Source organism: Natrix helvetica (genome assembly GCF_964273705.1).
Source record: "Natrix helvetica genome assembly, chromosome: 7".
NCBI classification, from domain to species: Eukaryota; Metazoa; Chordata; class Lepidosauria; order Squamata; family Natricidae; genus Natrix; species Natrix helvetica.
In genome coordinates this window covers 25,862,168-25,880,374 of record NC_138558.1, presented here as the reverse complement: position 1 = coordinate 25,880,374, position 18,207 = coordinate 25,862,168, and positions in this window count along the sequence as shown.

Sequence of the window (18,207 nt, the reverse complement as noted above, 5' to 3'; positions counted from 1 at the left end):
TTCAGAGGGCGTTTTGAGTTTGCCGCTCAAAAATGGATGCATGAAGCCACGCTGAACTCCGGGCTGGATGTACTTGCTGGATTTCTACGCTCTTTTCGATTCGCCTAGTTGCCTTCCAATCCCATCTTCATCGCCAGTGTTAGATTGGGTAATGGATAGGCACACACAGGATTAACGGCAACAACAGCTCTTTATTAAGTACAACAAGTGAGAACAATCCAGCGAAGGTTGAGTCTGACATCAGCCCTTTTATAGGGAGCTGTCAGATCCTTTGACCAATAGGATTAAACCTCTGTTCTCGCCGGAACAGAGGACCTTGGTGGGAACCACTGTAGTTAGAACAAGTATCTAACAGTTTTATTGTTTTTAAACTACCCAGATTCACTGTATCGGTGAGATGGATGGCATTGAAACTATTTAATTAATTAATCAATCAGTTAATGAATTAATTAATATAGTAAATGATTGAATGAATAAATAAAATGTACTCTTCTATTGAAAGTTCTTAATCTGCCTGATTGTTAAATGTAGCAAGCTGATATTATATGTCAAACTAAACTGAATAATTATTTATTGTCACCTTTCAAATCTGAATCTTAGTCCTCTTCCCAACGCAGCTGATTCCCCGATTGCTTTGAAACTACACCGTTGTTGCCAATGTTACATTAGTGCTGAGATCTGGCTGTCTGTTATGCACACCGAGTGGCTTAAGCAAGGCCTTCCAGACTTCAAGAAGCTGGTGAGGAACCTAAAATATGCTTTAATCCAATTCTCATTTTCACGTCACAAAAGGTGCTATGGAATGATTGCCATTTTCAGGAGAAGAAAGCAAGCACAATTAAAAGCTGAACCACTAATCCCCTTTGCCTATGGCTTAGAGCTGCAGCCAAAAGAAATATTGTCTTAACAGGTACATTTCCCCCGGAGGGAAAAGCACACCCTCGACCACCTAGCAGGCAAGATGAAGAGATAATAGGATGCTGGGCTGTATCAGTGGCCAACAAATTGTGCCTTGGCTTCTGTGGCTGACAGAAGAGCATTGAATTAATGGGTGGCAAAGATAAAGCTTTCCTTTTTTGACAGTGGGTGGGTCAGCATTGTGGCGAAATCAAAGAATGCATTTTCCAAGCCCAGCCGCCAAGTCACATTGTGGTATGTGAGAAAATCTGTGTATGACTAACTGACATTTGTGCAGAGGGATGTTTCAAAAGTGATTGAAGGGCCCTCTAAGCAGCAAAAGCAATAATTAGGCTAATTGACATGAAGAAGGCATGACTCAGCCTTTGCAAACCTTCCTGTGATAGCAGCACTTGGTTTTAGACACCTGAGACATTTCTGACTGCTGTTGCTTTCCAGTTTTGATACATTTTAAGGGAGAGATCTATTAATTTATTCATTTTGCCTGTGCCGGTGTAAATTATGGGTCATACTTAGGAAAATGAGGTTTATTTCAAACAATCCTTTTAATTAGCTCTTCTTACTTTGCAAAATATGCAGGTAGGTATTCAATGGTTTTGGCAAAAAAAAAAAAAAAGGAAAGCAGTTGAATCCTGTTAATACAGTAGAAATGACATTATTTTTTATTTAATTGGGAGTAGAATTTTCAGATATACTCTTTCTCAATAGCAACACAGAGAATCAGATTATTTTTCAGATTAGGTGACTATTTTGGCCAGAGATTTTGTGAAACTGTCACCAAATGGTTATAAGACAATGTTTACATGCATAGCCTACCATTCTACCAAAAAACATAAGGCTTCTTTCATTGTTTTTCACATTGGCATTTAACAATTAAATCCTGGAAAATGTTTGGCAGCTAAGAACTATAGGTATAATGAAGTCACTGGAGAGATTGGGCAGGATAGAACTATATTTTTTCTTACATTTTAAGAAAACAAAAACCAAAATATTATAATCTTAACACATACCTTTCTGTTGAAAACATTCTAAAAACTGTGAAGAAGCACTACTGATTTTGGGGGCAGGATCCTAGAATGAAACCATAAAAATGAGCCTTGAAAATACATTGAATTTACAGGTTGTCCAATCCTTTATTGTATTTTGACATAGACAAATATTAGGAAATTGTTTAAGGAACACAGCTAGGCCATACTTTTATATATAATTTAGTTCAATTTGTTCAGCCCTTAGGACATTTTATAGGCGGGGAGTGTAGTCCCTGAAGCAAGATGTATATGATGAATAATAACAGATTAAAAATAAAATGTACTGGATTTCCTCAAGGTCACATAAATAGAATTGCTGAGTAGGGCATAAACTAAGGCAACGAGTAGGACAGGTTGGGGATATTTGGACTAAAACTTTTAAAAGACATATGAATAGCTCTTGTTTTAGAAAGATATATATTCCATTAAGTATCCATTTATTTGCTGTTATGCCAAATTAACAAGAAACTAGACTGACAGGATCAGATGATAGAATGGAAAAACCTTAAGGTCTATTTCATTGCGATAAATCAATATACTATACTTTTAAAAAAGTTCATCCAGAAACAGTTGAATATAGAGACTAGTTGAAAATATATTATAGCTCTGCTCAACTGTTTATGTCCCTGTGGTACCACACATTTAAAAAAAAATTGAATGAATCAATTTTAGTTTATAATGTTTTTTCCTTAACATTAATTATATTATTAAACTTTGTATGGAAATGGTATTAGATTCAAATCACTTGCTGTGGAAGAGAGTAATTTATCTATGTTTGAGCTAGTCATAAATCTAATTTTGCATTTCATTTGAATATTTTAATGGAAGAAATTAACATATGAAAGATGAGTTAATATGACAATATGAGTTGCTAAAGATGAATCAATCTACTCAGTGTATTTCTACCATGTGTTATAACACAGCCAGGAATTGGGTAATGCCGGTCTGTTTCTCCAACTATGCCATATATTCCAGTACAGTATTTATGTTATGGTTTGGAATACAGAATTGTCTACTTATAATTGTTCAATATATCTCAGGGAGATAATGGCAAACAAACTTCTATTCACACTGAAAATTTTAGATTGGTTCCGGTTAATGAAAAAAAGGAGACTCCAGTGAAGGAAAAGCTTCTTCTAGAATGTTGTATTTAAAATTAGGAAATACTCTTTTTTTCCAGTTACAGGAGGAGGAGGAGGAGGAGGAGGAGGAGGAGGAGGAGGAGGAGGAGGAGGAGGAGGAGGAGGAGAGATGATGATGAAGAGAAGGTGGTTTATAATATTCCCAGTAAGGACATACATAGTTTATGGAGATTTAGGGTTTTCTACACGCAGTTGTAGTATCACAATACTATCAGCCATGATATTCTTCTTGGACCAAGAGCAGAATTGTTCCATTTCTGTTTGGTTAAATGTTCCCACATGAATGTGCTGAATGATTAATGCTTGAATTCTTAGCGAGAGAATGGTTCAGCAAAATAAAGTTATAATGTATTTTGTAGAGTTCCTATCTAATATAGATAGGAAACTTGGTGGTACTTTTGGACCATGTTATAGGAACTTCTCAACCTGCAACCATTCATTAAACAGCACTGAAAATAATGACTTATGATCATTTTTCACACTTACGACCGTTGTGGCATTGCCATGATCTCATGATCAAAATTAGGACACTTGGCAAGTGGCTCATCTTTATGACTATTGCAATGTCCCGGGGTCATGCGATTACCCTTTGTCACCTTCTGACAAGCAAAGTCAATGGTAAATCCAGATTCACTTTCCAACCATTTAACAACTTAACAACTGCAGTGATTCATTTAACCATTATGGCATGAAAGGTTGTAGAACTTAGCAACTGTCTTGCCTAGCAACAAGAATTTTGGTTGTAAACCGAGGGCTACCTGTACTTGAATCACACAGATAATTAGAAGAACCTCTACTAAGTTTGTTAAATATGCTAGCAGAAGGTCCTGTTATGATTCCAGTCTTATGTATGGAATTCTAGATGAAAGTTCTTCATGGTTCCGCTCAGAAGCTACATTTAATATCAAATGATAGGACTATGTTTTGTTAGGAACTATTGTTTAAATTTATTGGTATCAACTACAGTGGGACTCTGGGTAATGCAATGTAATGGCTTTGTTGTTCCTATTTCTTTGATTATGGGGACAACCTCACTAGTATCAAATTTTTCTAATCATAGATTGGGGTATTGATATGGACTTTTAAACTCTTATCCAATTTGGGACGAGTAATTTGAACTGGTTTTCAATTTATAATAATCTCTGGAAGGCCTGTTATAGATCTTATAGTCTGGAAAGAGGTTTTCTATAGGTACTTAAGATATAACAGCAAATAACAGCACCCTTCTGGGAGAATTAGAGGGAGCATTTGACTGTTTTTTTTTTACTTAACTTTAATTTAAAAAATAAAGGTTTTCCCCCCAATTCTGCTTGGATTTTAATGCTGCTCTTTAATGTTAACACTCTTTAATGTTAACACTTTTTTCTTTTTTGTTTTTATCACTTATTGTTACTGATCCTTTATCTAGTTTCAGTGAGGCCTCAAATGTCCAGAGTTATCTGTACATTAACAAAACTAACAAGTTAATAAAACAAAATTGTATTATTAAAATATGACGTGTGTTTTTTCTAATTTATGAAGTTTATGTGAATAAACTTTAAAAGCCATTAAAAGTCTACTAGATCAATTTACACTTTAGAACCTTAAAATACTAAGATTTAAGTTATAAAAATTAGATATCATTAAAAAAATGCCTCTACGAGTTCTGGAGGCAGTTTAGAAGATATTTATATCTCAATAAATACCAAAACATCTTAAATTTAATTGGAAGTGTTAAGTATGAGCAACTACTTCTGTCAGGCATAAATGAGCACTAGATGTCACTCTAGCTGCTCTTTATTCACGGCTGTATTCATTATTTGCCTAACAAAGATGATTTTCTGAATACCTTATGGGCTTTGATTAAAAACAATCAATTGTAAAAAATTAGTACTAAAATGTATTATGAAAGTAGGGCATCCGGCTTAATTAGGTCCTCAATTAAAAAAAAAAAATATGTTGAGACTTATGAAAAGTTGATAAATGCCAGCTTTCTATAATGCGGAACTCATTAGATGTGGTGGTACTGCAACTCCCAGAATTTGCACATGGCGATATTTGAAGAGGTTGGAGACGTAAGACCTATGGGCAAGGCCGTCATGCATGCTTCAAAGTAACAAACATGTTTATGAGTGAATAGTAAAACAGTTCCAGAGAGAGAGAGAGAGAGAGAGAGGAAGGGAGGGAGGGAGGGAGGGAGGGAGAGAGAGAGAGAGAGAGAGAGAGAGGGAAGGGAAGAGAGAGAGAGAGAGGGAGGGGGAGAGAGAGAGGGAAGGGGAGAGAGAGAGAGAGAGGGAGGGGGAGAGAGAGAGAGGGAGGGGGAGAGAGAGAGAGAAAGAGAGAGAGAGAGAGGGAGGGGAAGAGAGAGAGAGAGGGAGGGGGAGAGAGAGAGAGGGAGGGGGAGAGAAAGAGGGAGGGAGGGGAGAGAGAGAGAGAGGGAGAGAGAGAGAGAGAGAGGGAGGGGAGAGAGAGGGGGGGGGAGAGAGAGACCCCTGGGTGGGTTGCTGCCAGCGTTGCTGCTGGTTTGCTTCATGTGTGCGCCAGCTGCGCATTGATTGCATATGAGCAGTTCAATGAAAATTGTTCTGCGCATGAGCAAGGACCATTAAAACTAATAAAAACCTTGCCAGCAATGGCAGCAAAGACTGGGGAACCGGTTCAGGAGCGTGGCCAGGCTGCGTCACTGCCACACAGTAGTGTGTTTCACCATTAGGGAACAGGTCTTTGTGAGACATATAAAAGTGTCCTTTGTTGTTACTGTACTTGGTTCATCTGGATTTGGCCAATGTGATTACAGTTGTTATATTATATAGATTCCCATTCATAATATTCGTTACTTTAATGTCCTTTTATAAAACAATAGAATGAGCACACTTTATAATACAGTAATGTAAACTGATCATTGAGTAATTATACATTATAATGGTTTTCGCTTAGTTTTTAATCTTATTTATACACCAAGTATGTTCAAAAATGCAACACATTCATACACAATTAAGAACTGTAACTGCAGTAGAATTGGGGAAGAAAATATACATGAGATTTAAAAACACTTTGATCAATAAGCCCCCTCCCACCCCAAAAATTATTTTCCTCAAGGGTCTACTAATTCTCTGGCCATGATGGATCTAATAGATCTTATTTTCCTATGGGGGAGCAGTAGTTAGCCAAAACGTGATTATCAAACCTTGGCAAAGAGTTGATGATATTGCCTCATATTTCAACTGCCCTGAGGAAAAAAAATCCATCATTTGGCCTTTGCGTGTCTCAGTGTTTTGGATGAAATCCATAGTAGCTATGGTGGCCATGAACTCTCAGACTCTATGTCACCTGGGAGCAATTTGAAGTCCCCAAAACTATAAACCTTAGACATACCATCACCAAGACAGTGACCTAGCACTTCAGATTGAGATGTCAATGTGCAGTAGGAACCAACTTAATTCTTCCCAAGAGTCCAATTCTAGCCAAAGGTCTCACACCCAATTATCTGTAGAACACAGCCTCTGAAAACCATCAAGGTCTCCTGGATATAATGGCCAACTCCCTCCCATCCCCACGTTTCCAGGTCATGGCTGATGCCAAACCTGAAATTCAGGTGGTCATATCTCACCAAATCTTGGTGAGACATGCCATTTTGACTGCCTCATCTCCAACAAAACCAGTTAGTAATATAATTCTCTCAATTAGTAATATAATTCTCTCAATTAGTAATTACTAATATAATTCTCTCAATTAGTAATTACTAATATAATTCTCTCAATTAGTAATTACTAATATAATTCTTTCAAGGCACCTTTGAAAGCTAAGGGATTCAGCAGCCTCCTTGTGGGTGATTAAGTGTCACCCTCAAAGTCTTAGTAGGTAAAACCTTAACCAGAACAACATCCTTTGTCTGGCTTTTAAAAGTTGTAAGTGTAAGGTGTACGGGACCCGTCTCCCGCCAATGGCTCTTTTCACATTATTCTCTGCCTAATCCCATGTATTGCTTCTGGGAATACCTGCTTTGAAGTGATCCTTTGCCTGTAATAGCTATCGTAATGCCTGGACATGTACATTTAAACCTTTCAGGCTTTACAATGCCTTCATCCACCTATGCCTCTCTGGGTGCAAAGGTTACTATTTGAAGCCCACCTCAATTATAGAGACCTGGAGTTTAGGCAGGTGATGAAGGGAAAGAGGGAAGAGCCTTCTGATTGTGGTTCCTTATCTATGGATTGCTCTATCCAGAGTGTCTCACCTTGTATGAATGAGATCCATATATAATAGCAACAATTGTAAATATGCAATTGCTATTTTCCTGTGAAGTTGGAGACTGCAAGGAATGATGAGTCATGCCATACACAGCAGCAGAGCTGGAAGGTTAGGATTTCAGGGAAGTTAGCCTTTATTCATTTATTGAATGGAAATGATGTTTTGTTTTATACTTTAAGCTTAAAGGAAGAATTTTAATAGTTTTAGTGTTTCCCTCACATTGAATGACTTATAAGAAATAAATCCTCTCTTTCTTAGTGGTGAGGTTTCTGAAGGTAACAGATCCCATGAATTGCTTAGCCCTTACTTGAGTCTTAAGTGAGTTTTAGAAAAAATAACAACTGTGAGCATTCTGAATACTATTCCAGACAAAGGTGACAGAAAATCAGGATGTATGAAGATTATTTATTCCTGTATTATTAACACAAGAAAATATTGTTATAACTATGTTGGGCTTATTTTGTTCTATTGTGGTAGAACCAGGGGTGAAATTCTAGCAGTTCGGACCGGTTCACCTGAACCAGTATTAAAAAAATGCTGGTATACCGGGCGAACTGGTATTTCTGACGATGTGACGCACAATTTATATTAGCTAAAACAGTCAGATTTTCTGCTTTCTAGCTAATCTAAATCACATGGCACAGCGGATTCCCCCCCCCCCCGGCTGTTCTACTTACTTTTGCAGGCATGCTCAGTAGCAGGTTCCGCCCACCTGCCTGGATGTCATCACACCCCGTTTTTGATGCTCTGCGCATGCGTGGAAGGCATATGCGCTCACATTTATGAACCAGTAGAGAAGGTAAGTTAATTTCACCCCTGGGTGAATCTATTATTAGGGTTAACATACATGGTTCTGTTTTGTTCATGTTTTGTATTTCTAGTGTGAGCTAGAAATTTTAATTCTAATATTTATTCAGAATTCATTCCAGTGACAAGCAAACATCGCTTCTCCAAAACAGAGGAGAGAAGACATCCAAATCCTCCTTTCTTGATTTTTAAAAAAAGGTTTGATCCAGTTTGGACTGATTTTGAAGACTTTACCTGTTTTTATGTGATCTTCACTGGCTCCCAGTTTATTTCTTGATACAGATACTGGTATTAACTGGGTGATAATAGAAAACATAAAATGGGCATGGAAGAAAACAGTTCTAGTCAAAATATCGCATCAAAACATTTTGAGTTGAATATCTTCTGTATCATATCAGAACAAAGCGCAAAGACTTCAAGACTTCTGGCTGTGAGGAAAAAAAAGGAAACTTTAACAGCTGCTTCCTTGTTTTTCCCTAAAGACTGCAACGATAGGTGCGGTGGTAGTCTATGGTAAGGCTTCTTATCCCATAAATTTCAGAAAATTTGGAAAATGATCCCAGTGATAATTCTTGGAAAATAATCATACGGCTAAAACTTTTTTCCAGCAAATTTGCATTGGGGATGCTACGTGATTATTAGATTTTCTTGTTACCTTATGCAACTTTTCTTTTACTGCAGGAAAAGGGCATTGCAATTACACTTGGGAAAGGAGAAAGACAGTTTATCTGCCTATTTTGAAAGTCATTTTTGGAAATGTTTTAAATAATTAACCCTGATATCAGCAATACATGGTCAACAGTTGATCTTATAATTGTGATGGGTTTTTCAGTTCGTTGTGTAAGAAAAATAAATCTGTCAAAATAATGATATAATTGTCAACAAGGGGAAAAACTGAAGATACTTTAAAATACGTATCCATATAACACTTATTTTAAAGTCTAAGAAATGAATCCTTTGATAAAAGACACAGACAGTTCTAATTTTTATTAAGATTAATCTAACAATGTGCAACACATCAACCTTCCATGTTCTTGTGGTGTTTATGTTTCTCATTAAGCAATGTAAAAGAGTAGATGGAGAAATATGGATTTGAAAGTAAGCATTTTATCCATTTACTAAAAGCCTATAGTTATGCCACCAATACATAGTAGCGCTGCTTTACAACTCAATTATTCTTTGATTTATTTCCTTCAAGAGGAATACGTATAACATCATGCAAATGAGATGAAGAGAGTGGAAGAGAGACAAGTGGAGGAAGAGAGGGGTTAGGAGAGAGGGGGGGAAAGGAGGAGAGAAAGCAGTGGAGAGAGGAGAGAGGAGAAGGAGAGAGGAAGGGGAAGTGGAGAAGAGAAGGATGACAGAGGGAAGAAAGAAAAGGGAGGAGGACAGAGGGAGAAGAGGCAAGTAAGTGATGAATAGGGTATAAATATAGTGTATGGAGAGCAGAAGAACAAATGATAGTCTTTGGGGTTTGATGGTAAGATGAATTGACATAATATTGAATAATACAAAATAGTGTTGGTTATGTAATTTTTGTATATATTTTTCTACTTTAATCTCTTTTGAGATTAAATATATGGATTTGAAAGGTTAACCTGTTCTCTGGAAATATTATTTATCAGCTCTTTGTGGTTATTATCCATGTGTAAAACACAAAAAGGCTACCTTCTCTAAATTGGATCTTAAATACAACAACATACTAATCATTTGGCTAAGGCAGGGGTGTCCAAACTTGGGAACTTTAAGACTTGTGGACTTCAACTCCCAGAATTCCCCAGCCAGCCATGGGAGTTGAAGTCCACAAGTCTTAAAGTTCCCAAGTTTGGACACCCCTGGGCTAAGGGTTTGTCATCCTATGAATGGAAAACGTTAGTTCTGCAAGATAGATTCCACATTTGGGCGTAGGCTTTGCTTGTTTGTTTGTTTATTCATTCAATTTGAGTAGCCACCCAGCTTGCATATTTGATGTTGGGTGGCTCCCACAGTTAAAATCCCCCAAAAGCAAATACAGTACAAAAACCAAACAATAACATAAAATATTAAAATGCAATAAAACCATTAAAATATTAAAAAGCTTAATTTGCAGGAAAGTAGCATCCATTTTATGAACAGTGTAACCATTTCACAGGTTCCCACCCTTCAGTCCCCAAGCATCATGGAAAAGCAATGATCTTCAGGCCACCAGGAGGGCAAGAGTTAGGTTGGAGAAAGGCTTGTATTAGGAAGCATTAATAATCCTTATGTGGAATTGATATTCTTATAACATACACTTATGTTAGATTATACAATTCTCAAGCTTTCTGAACTCTGATCACACTGATATTCCACGCTTCATTGTTTTGGATGGAGTTTTGCTTTTCATAAAACAACAACTACTAATGTTACTATCCTAATTTATTTCCAAAGTAGGCATTCGGAGATTACAGATGAATTATTCATTGTGTGAATTTATTCTTCGAAGGTTGGTCTGAATTTTTTTCATGTTTTCTTTTTTCTACACATGTAGAAAAATTCAGGGTTTCTCTGTCTTGTAAAAGATTATTTGCATATAAAGATCATTTTAAAGCATGGCTTATGGTAAAATGAATTCATTTATTGCCTCTAATAATCGTGGTACTGCTTTAAAAAGCAATATGTGAGAAAATCCAGTCAATCAAACCAGTTTGCCCCAAATTGGATGCAATATTTTAGATATGGTCTGATCAATGAAGAATAAAAAGGAATTCTGGCATGTTGATCTTCACATTATTCTTTTGCTGATATATGTAGTCTAGAATTGCATTTACTTCCCCCCCCCCCCCCCCCCCAGCTGCATTATGCCGTTAGCTTATATATAGCTTGCCATCCACCTAAATCAGGAGTGTCCAAACTTGGGAACTTTAAGACTTGTGGACTTCAACTCCCAGAATTCCCCAGCCAGCCATGCTGGCTGGGGAATTCTGGGAGTTGAAATCCACAAGTCTTAAAGTTCCCAAGTTTGGACACCCCTGACCTAAATGGTTCTTTTGAAATCTTACGTGCAAGTATACTATGATCCAATTTATTTTTATGTAGTATCTTGAATGCCAAGATGACATGTTACTTCATCCTAAAGTTTCCACTGCTTTTCACTCTTCAACTAGGTCTTTGTTATTGGTTAGATTCAGATCTAGGAAGATCAATATGTTGTAAATGTTAAAATGTTCAGTGAAACAGTCAGCAAGATCACTGAGGGATATTTTTGGATCTTGCAGTTCAGAGTGAGTGGGTTTTCTAGCAGATGTCCAGGTAATTGAAATCGTCCATTATCACTACATTGTTCCCCCTGAAAAGTTCTGAAACAGGGCCCAGAGGTTATTTCTGTACAACTGTTTCTGTATAAACAGAAACAAAATTTCTGCATAGCTTGATAATCTCTAGCAGTGATGGTGAAACTTTTTGGCACCAAGTGCCCAAACCGAAACTCATGTACATGCACATGCATGTGTGTGCACCAGAGTGCCGGAAACTTGAAGACCAGCTGGGTGGCATGCGCATGCCTGTTTTTTGGGCGTTTTGGGCCGTGTCTCAGACTGTTTTCAGGACATTTTGGAGGCCATTTTGCTTGCCGTTTTCAGGCTGTTTTTCAGTGCTCTGGCACCCGTGAAGATCAGCTGGTGATGCATGTGTGCCCACTGAGAGTGATCTGATTGCTGCCGCTGGCATGTGTGCCATAGGTTCACCACCATGGATCTATTGTATTTCCCCTGCTCCAATATCCTGGCTATTTCTCCTTTGTAGTCTTACTTCAATGCTCCAAACCAGTGGTTCTTAACCTGTGCTCTGTGGACCCTTGGGTGTCCACAATATCATCAAAGAGAGTCTGCAAATGCTTGAATAAATTTTGATTTGAATCTTAAGTCTTTTCGTGGTCTGTGGCCATGGTCCGTGGCCTCAAAAGGTATTTAAAGAGAGTCTGTGGTGAAGAAAAGGTTGAGATCCACTGCTCTAAACAGAATCCTCATGCTCATATCTGGATCTCAATTCACATTGTACTTTCTTCACTTCTAATCCCGCTTCTCATTCCATTTTGTCAGGCTACTTTGAATAAATGATATCATTTCATCCATTTATGAGTTTTGTACTATCAGGATTCAGTAATGTTTGTTCATTTCTGTTTGTTTTCCATACTGTATACATTGAAGACACTGGAAATCTTGGATCATGTGATTTGATAAATTATTTCCTGCATTTACCGATATATGCTCATTATTGGGTGATTCCATATTCTGCATATCTTCCAGTTATCATACTATATATTGGAGTCTTTTTTTCCTTCACTGGATTACTTTAAAGCAAGGCAGCTTCCAAACACTCATATCTCATTGCTTATGAGCTACAGTCTATCTCTTGTCAGGAATCTCCCATCTTAGAAATATATCACATTAGCAAAACACCCAAACTATAGGCATAATTGGCCTAGCCAGGGGTGAAATTCAGCTGGTTGTGACAGGTTCTGGAGAACCGGTAGCGGAAATTTTGAGTGTTCCTGAAAACCAGCAAACACCACCTCTGGCTGGCCCCAGAGTGGGGAGGGAATGGAGATTTGGTAATATCCTTTCCCTGCCATGCCCACCAAGCCACGCCCAGAGAACTGGTAGTAAAAAAAATTCAATTTCAACACTGTGCCTAAGCAATTGTTCACTTCCAGGTGTCTTCTTTCTCTCTTCCTGGCTATGTCTTTTAACAGCAAGGAGTAAAGAAAATTTTATCTTTACCCTTGGCTTTTTCACCTTTTTGCCCTGTGCTTCATAGTCCATTGCAATATCCTCAAGGTTTTGCCTGGCTTTATTTTTGTTTTTATGAACCATAAAAAGCAAAATTGATCAGTAGGCTTAAAGAGCCTTTGGAATCTGTCTGACACATTCCAAATGTATACCCCAGGAAAGCAGCACACTGCTATTGATCCAGCATCTGGCAAACAGGTTACTGTTTCAATCTCATCTCTGATCATGACCATTCATTGCTTCCTCCTCTTCTAGGCAAAAGCAGGAATCTTTACAAGGTCTCTACAATTCTCCTTAAAACTTGTGCAAAGGGTTTAAAGGCTAAATTTATTAAAATTGTATGCTGCTCAAGTGCCAATAATTGAGAGTGTCTCACAACAACCCAAAAATTACAATACATTGATAAAAGTTGGCCGGATCTTCACCATTCTTCTGAACAACACTAATATGACCTAGATCCTCATTTCAGAAGGTCCTGCTACAGTGAAAATGTGCTTCCAAAGCGCACACTCTTCTAGAGAGCCGTTCCCTGAAGATGGGCCCCAGTATGAGTCAGTCCTAGAGGAGATCAACCCTGACTGCTATTTAGAAGACCAGAGCCTGAAGATGAAACTTAAATACTTTGGCCACCTAATGATAAAGAAGGACTCACTGGAGAAGAGCCTAATGCCGGGAAAGATTGAGGGCAAAAGAAGAATGGGATGACAGAGAATGAGGTGACTGGATGGAGTCACTGAAGCAATAGGTGTGAGCTTAAATGGACTCTAGAGGATGGTAGACGACAGGAAGGCCTGGAGGAACATTGTCCATTGGGTCGTGGTGGGTCCGACATGACTTCGTGACTAACAACAATGAGTCTGGAAGCTCAGAAAACAAAATCATTTGTCCTGGTGACTGACCCAGTGACTGACCCAGATTGGATCCTGCAACATTATCCTGGGACATATACATTCACCTTTTTTCATGTGCTTGCAAGATCCTATAGATGACATTGTTTAATCAAAGGAACCTAGAGCATGCCAACCATGCACGATGGAACTGATTGGGCAGGTCCTACAAGAGACAAACAGTTCCTTAATTAACTTGATCATGGGAATACTTGGAATCTCTTCTGATCTCCAAAGTTTAGATAGGCTTTGATCTTTGTGCCACATTCATCCATCTCTCAGTCATCTTCTCCTGGCTTTTATTATATCTTGTAGTCCCTCTACTGCATTATCTGTCTGCAGGGATCTCTATGTCCAATTTAAGTGTTATTCATCTTCCTTTAAAACAATTTTGTCTCTAATATCTTCAAGATAATCTTGTGCTTTTAGAATATATTGTCATCTTTTGAAAGAAAAACAAACAAGGAAGAAACCCTGCAATCCAGATGAATTATCACCCTCTATCCCCGTGTCCTTCTTCTGATGAACAATAAACCACAACAAAAAAGAGTGACTCTGCCTTGACCTCTCCTGCAAATGCATGTTTGCTCTCATTTCACTCAGTGAAATCACTCCGGGAAGCTGGTTTCCTTACATGTTTCCTGAAAGTGGGTCAACTGGATCAACAGAAGACAATACTAAGTTGCATATGTTGTGCAATCATGGTGCAAGCATGATACACAATCAGCAGCACTCGAATCAGCACTAACAATCAGTAGTCTCCCCATCTGTTTGGTTCGTCTTTCTTCTGTCTCCTTTTCTGCCTGTTCCCCTTTCCCCGTTTGGACTTTCCTACAAAATTCCTTTTCCTGTTCACATATTCAATGAATGAGAGTTGAAGATAATTTTCACTGTTGTCACTTCAACATCCCTTCCCCCAGTGGTGGGATACGACCAGTACGCCCTGGTACGGGCGTACCGGTGTCTGCTGGGAGCACCAGGTACTGTTCCGGTATGGTGCTGTGGAAGCCCACCTGCCCGCCCACTCTCTTTACCTCTATTTGAGGTGATTGGGGCATTCGTGCATGCACATAGAGCCTATGGCGCCTGTGTGACACTCTGCAGCTGGAGTGTCGCGGGAGGTGGGTACGCATGTATGAGCTTCGTGCGTGCTGCGCACATGCAATGGTGGACACCCAACCCCACTGCAGCGTACTGGTTGCAACGGGATCTGGAACCCACTACTGCCTTCCCCCCAGTTAATAAAATGTTCTCTAAGCAGCAGCAGCATACAATGAAAACTGAAAGAAAACAAATTCAGCAGTCAGTACAAATGACAAATATCCACCATCCATAAATATAAAGCAAACTTAATTAGATAAAGAAAAAAAGTTTTGCATCTCTCTGAATATCAATAAAGTATTTTATTACCCAGTGTAAAGTATTTTATTGCCCAATGTAAAGCTTATTGCACAAACTTTGACATAACAATCATTCTATACAGTTGCATATCAAAGTACAAGTGAATTCAGAATCTGGAATTTTCTGAGATTAGAATAGGTTTTTCAAGCTTCTTCTAATTATGACATCACACATCATCATTTTATATGTTTGCCCAAGTATACAAAGAACTTTTACAGCAGAAACAACAGAAATGTTCATAAAAGATAATGTTTAACCAAGTACAGTAGCATGAGGCAATTAACTAATAAAAGTCAGACAAATGGTGATAGTCTATTATTGTATTTGAAAGAAGATCTATAGCATCCTTGCTGGGAGCATTGAGACGAGCTCCTTAATGATTATTAAGGTGGCCCAGGGTAGTTTGCACCTTGATGAATATGTTTGTGGTGTGGTTTGTTATGTTCTTCAATTAGCAATATGACTGGGACCAGCCCTGGCATCAGAGCAAAATTTAAGACAAGCTCTAGCAAATCTGGCTTGAAAACTAGGCAGGAGGATATTCTTGATCTTTGGAAAGTAATCCAAAGAGTTGATCTTATCCATATCTATGGACACAGACTATCATAGAACCTTAATGTAGGTAATCAAGATGAAGATAATTTTATTCTTTTGATTATTATTTGTTTGACATGTAATAACATAATAGAACAGAACCAAACATATCCAAACAATCCACATAATTATATACAAAACTTCTATGGAGGTATGGCAATAGCTTCATAATTGGATGTCCAATTCAGCTATCTAGGTCATTGCCTCTGATGTTTATGGATCTTCTAAGAAACCAGAGAATACAAGTCATGAGCAATCTTGAACAATATATTTAATAGTTTGCATATCAGCACCACAATTGCAACAAGGGGAATCTTTCTATCCCCAATGAGAGAGGACAGGGGCACTTCTTCCAGTATCACACCTAATTCTGTTCAATTTCGATGAGATAGAGGAGGCAAGTCAAAACCAAGTGGTATTGTGGTCCACCAGCGGCCAGCGGAGTTGGTAGCAGAGTCGGACAGTGAGGAGATTGGGGAGGAACACGGGCCAGTCCTGGAGACTGAGGAAGGTTCGGACGAGGGCTCTGCATCAGTGGCAGAGATGTGACCAAGGCCGTCCGGCAGTTCTCAGCTGTCTTCAGAGCTAGACTGCGAATGCGCAGTGCTGCCAGAAGAAAAGAACAGCTAAGAAATCAGGGTCAACTTGGGAGTAAAGCCACAGGTGGACGGTGAATGTCCCCTCCCATAGGAAATAAAAGAGGAGTGGGCTTTTGCAGGAAACAATTTGTTTGTTTGTTCGTTTCACGAGTGTAAAGATCTCTCCGTGAAACTCAGAGTCTCTGTGCCAAGTCTTTCCTTGCACAGCACTGCATTTGGAAAATATTTACATGGCAAATTTCCAAACTAAATAAGGTCTGTGGTCGTAAATTCACCTTTAAAAGATTGCTTACCAGGCCGTTGCTGAAGGTGAATGAGAGAAATTCACATTTGTTTAATAAAAGGGGTTTTGTTGGGACCAGGAATAGCCTTGTGCTTTTTAGGGAAGCTTAGATCAGAACAGGTGGTTTGGTACAGGGATTACTATTGTTCAGGCCACAAGAAGGTACTTTGGACCATTCCTGTCTCTAGGCATTCTTGCGGCTAAACTGGGTATAAGTTAAGTAGATAGCTGTTTTCCATGCTGGCCTACGGGATTTCAGTCTTGTGATGTGCTGCGCATTGTCCTGGTGAATAGGAATGGCCTTATTGTTCAGCATGCTTGACCATAGCTACACGCTCCTTTGATCTTTTTACAAAATAGTAAGAATTATTGCTGAACAGCAGGCAAAAAATACTTGGCTAGTAATTGGAAAGCAATCAGTAAATTTTAATTTGGATTTCCCCTTTGCCATCAAATGCCTTTATGGCATACAAATAAAGGGAATAGTACCAAACAAGATGGACAAGAGGGAAAAATGAATAACTTTAGGTTTTGTAAAATGTTCCATTCTGCTGAATATCTCAGGTCTTGTCTCATCAGAGGCAGAGAAAATAAGAATCAGTCTCTAATCTGTTTTGATTCTAATAATCTATTTGATCAATATTACTGTGGATGCCTCTTGTCCAGCTGCTAACTGATCATAAGAATAGGAAGGGCAACTTCATCTAATTAATGAAGACTGTCTTGCAGTAATGCCATGTTAATAAAAGTGTCCTTGCTTTGCTTTGTTCAGTAGGAAACAATGGAAAATGTATGTATACAGAAGTACGTTATTGGGAGAAAATGCAGTAATCTTCTCGTATTGGTACTTTGAATTCAAGACTTAATCTACTTGCAAGCAGAGCAATACTTGAAGCAGCTAACATGCATTCCTCAGTTTCTTTTGAAAACCAATATGGTAAATTATCAAATGATAACTTCTTTGTAGAATTCTTGCTAACCTATAAAAATAAGTAAAAAATATTTGTGCTAAAATAATATCTGGGTTATTTGTTTTCAAATGAAACAAAGTGGATCAATTCTCTCTTTTAGTCAAAAAATAAATATGTAATATTAGATTATAATCTTTGTAACAGAGGAGACAATGATTTGTTCCAGTTGAGCTTGATTCTTGATAAATGCATGGCCTAGCCTTACATTTTTCTTGGCAATAATGTGAAATTTACTTTGCCTTTGCCTACAGATAGTTGTATTCTTTTTTCTTTTAAATTCCCAGTCTGGTTTACATTTCTGGGATTTTTGTAATAGAGTCTCATTCAAGACGTAATCAGGTCTAACTTTGTTTAGTTTGTTTAAATGATCTCTACAGTTGCATATTTACTGCCATTTACTGGGTAAATCAGCAGAAATGTTATTTTGGAACTACTTGTTACTGGTCACTTCAGCTGCTGTTCGGTGGATCGTAGTTCCTAAGCTTGAGAACACCAGCAATGATTGAACTTTTAAAAATCACTCAAGTTGCAGTCCTTTACTAACAATTTAAGCACAATAAACACCAGACATACAGTATAGACATGGATTGTCCATACTT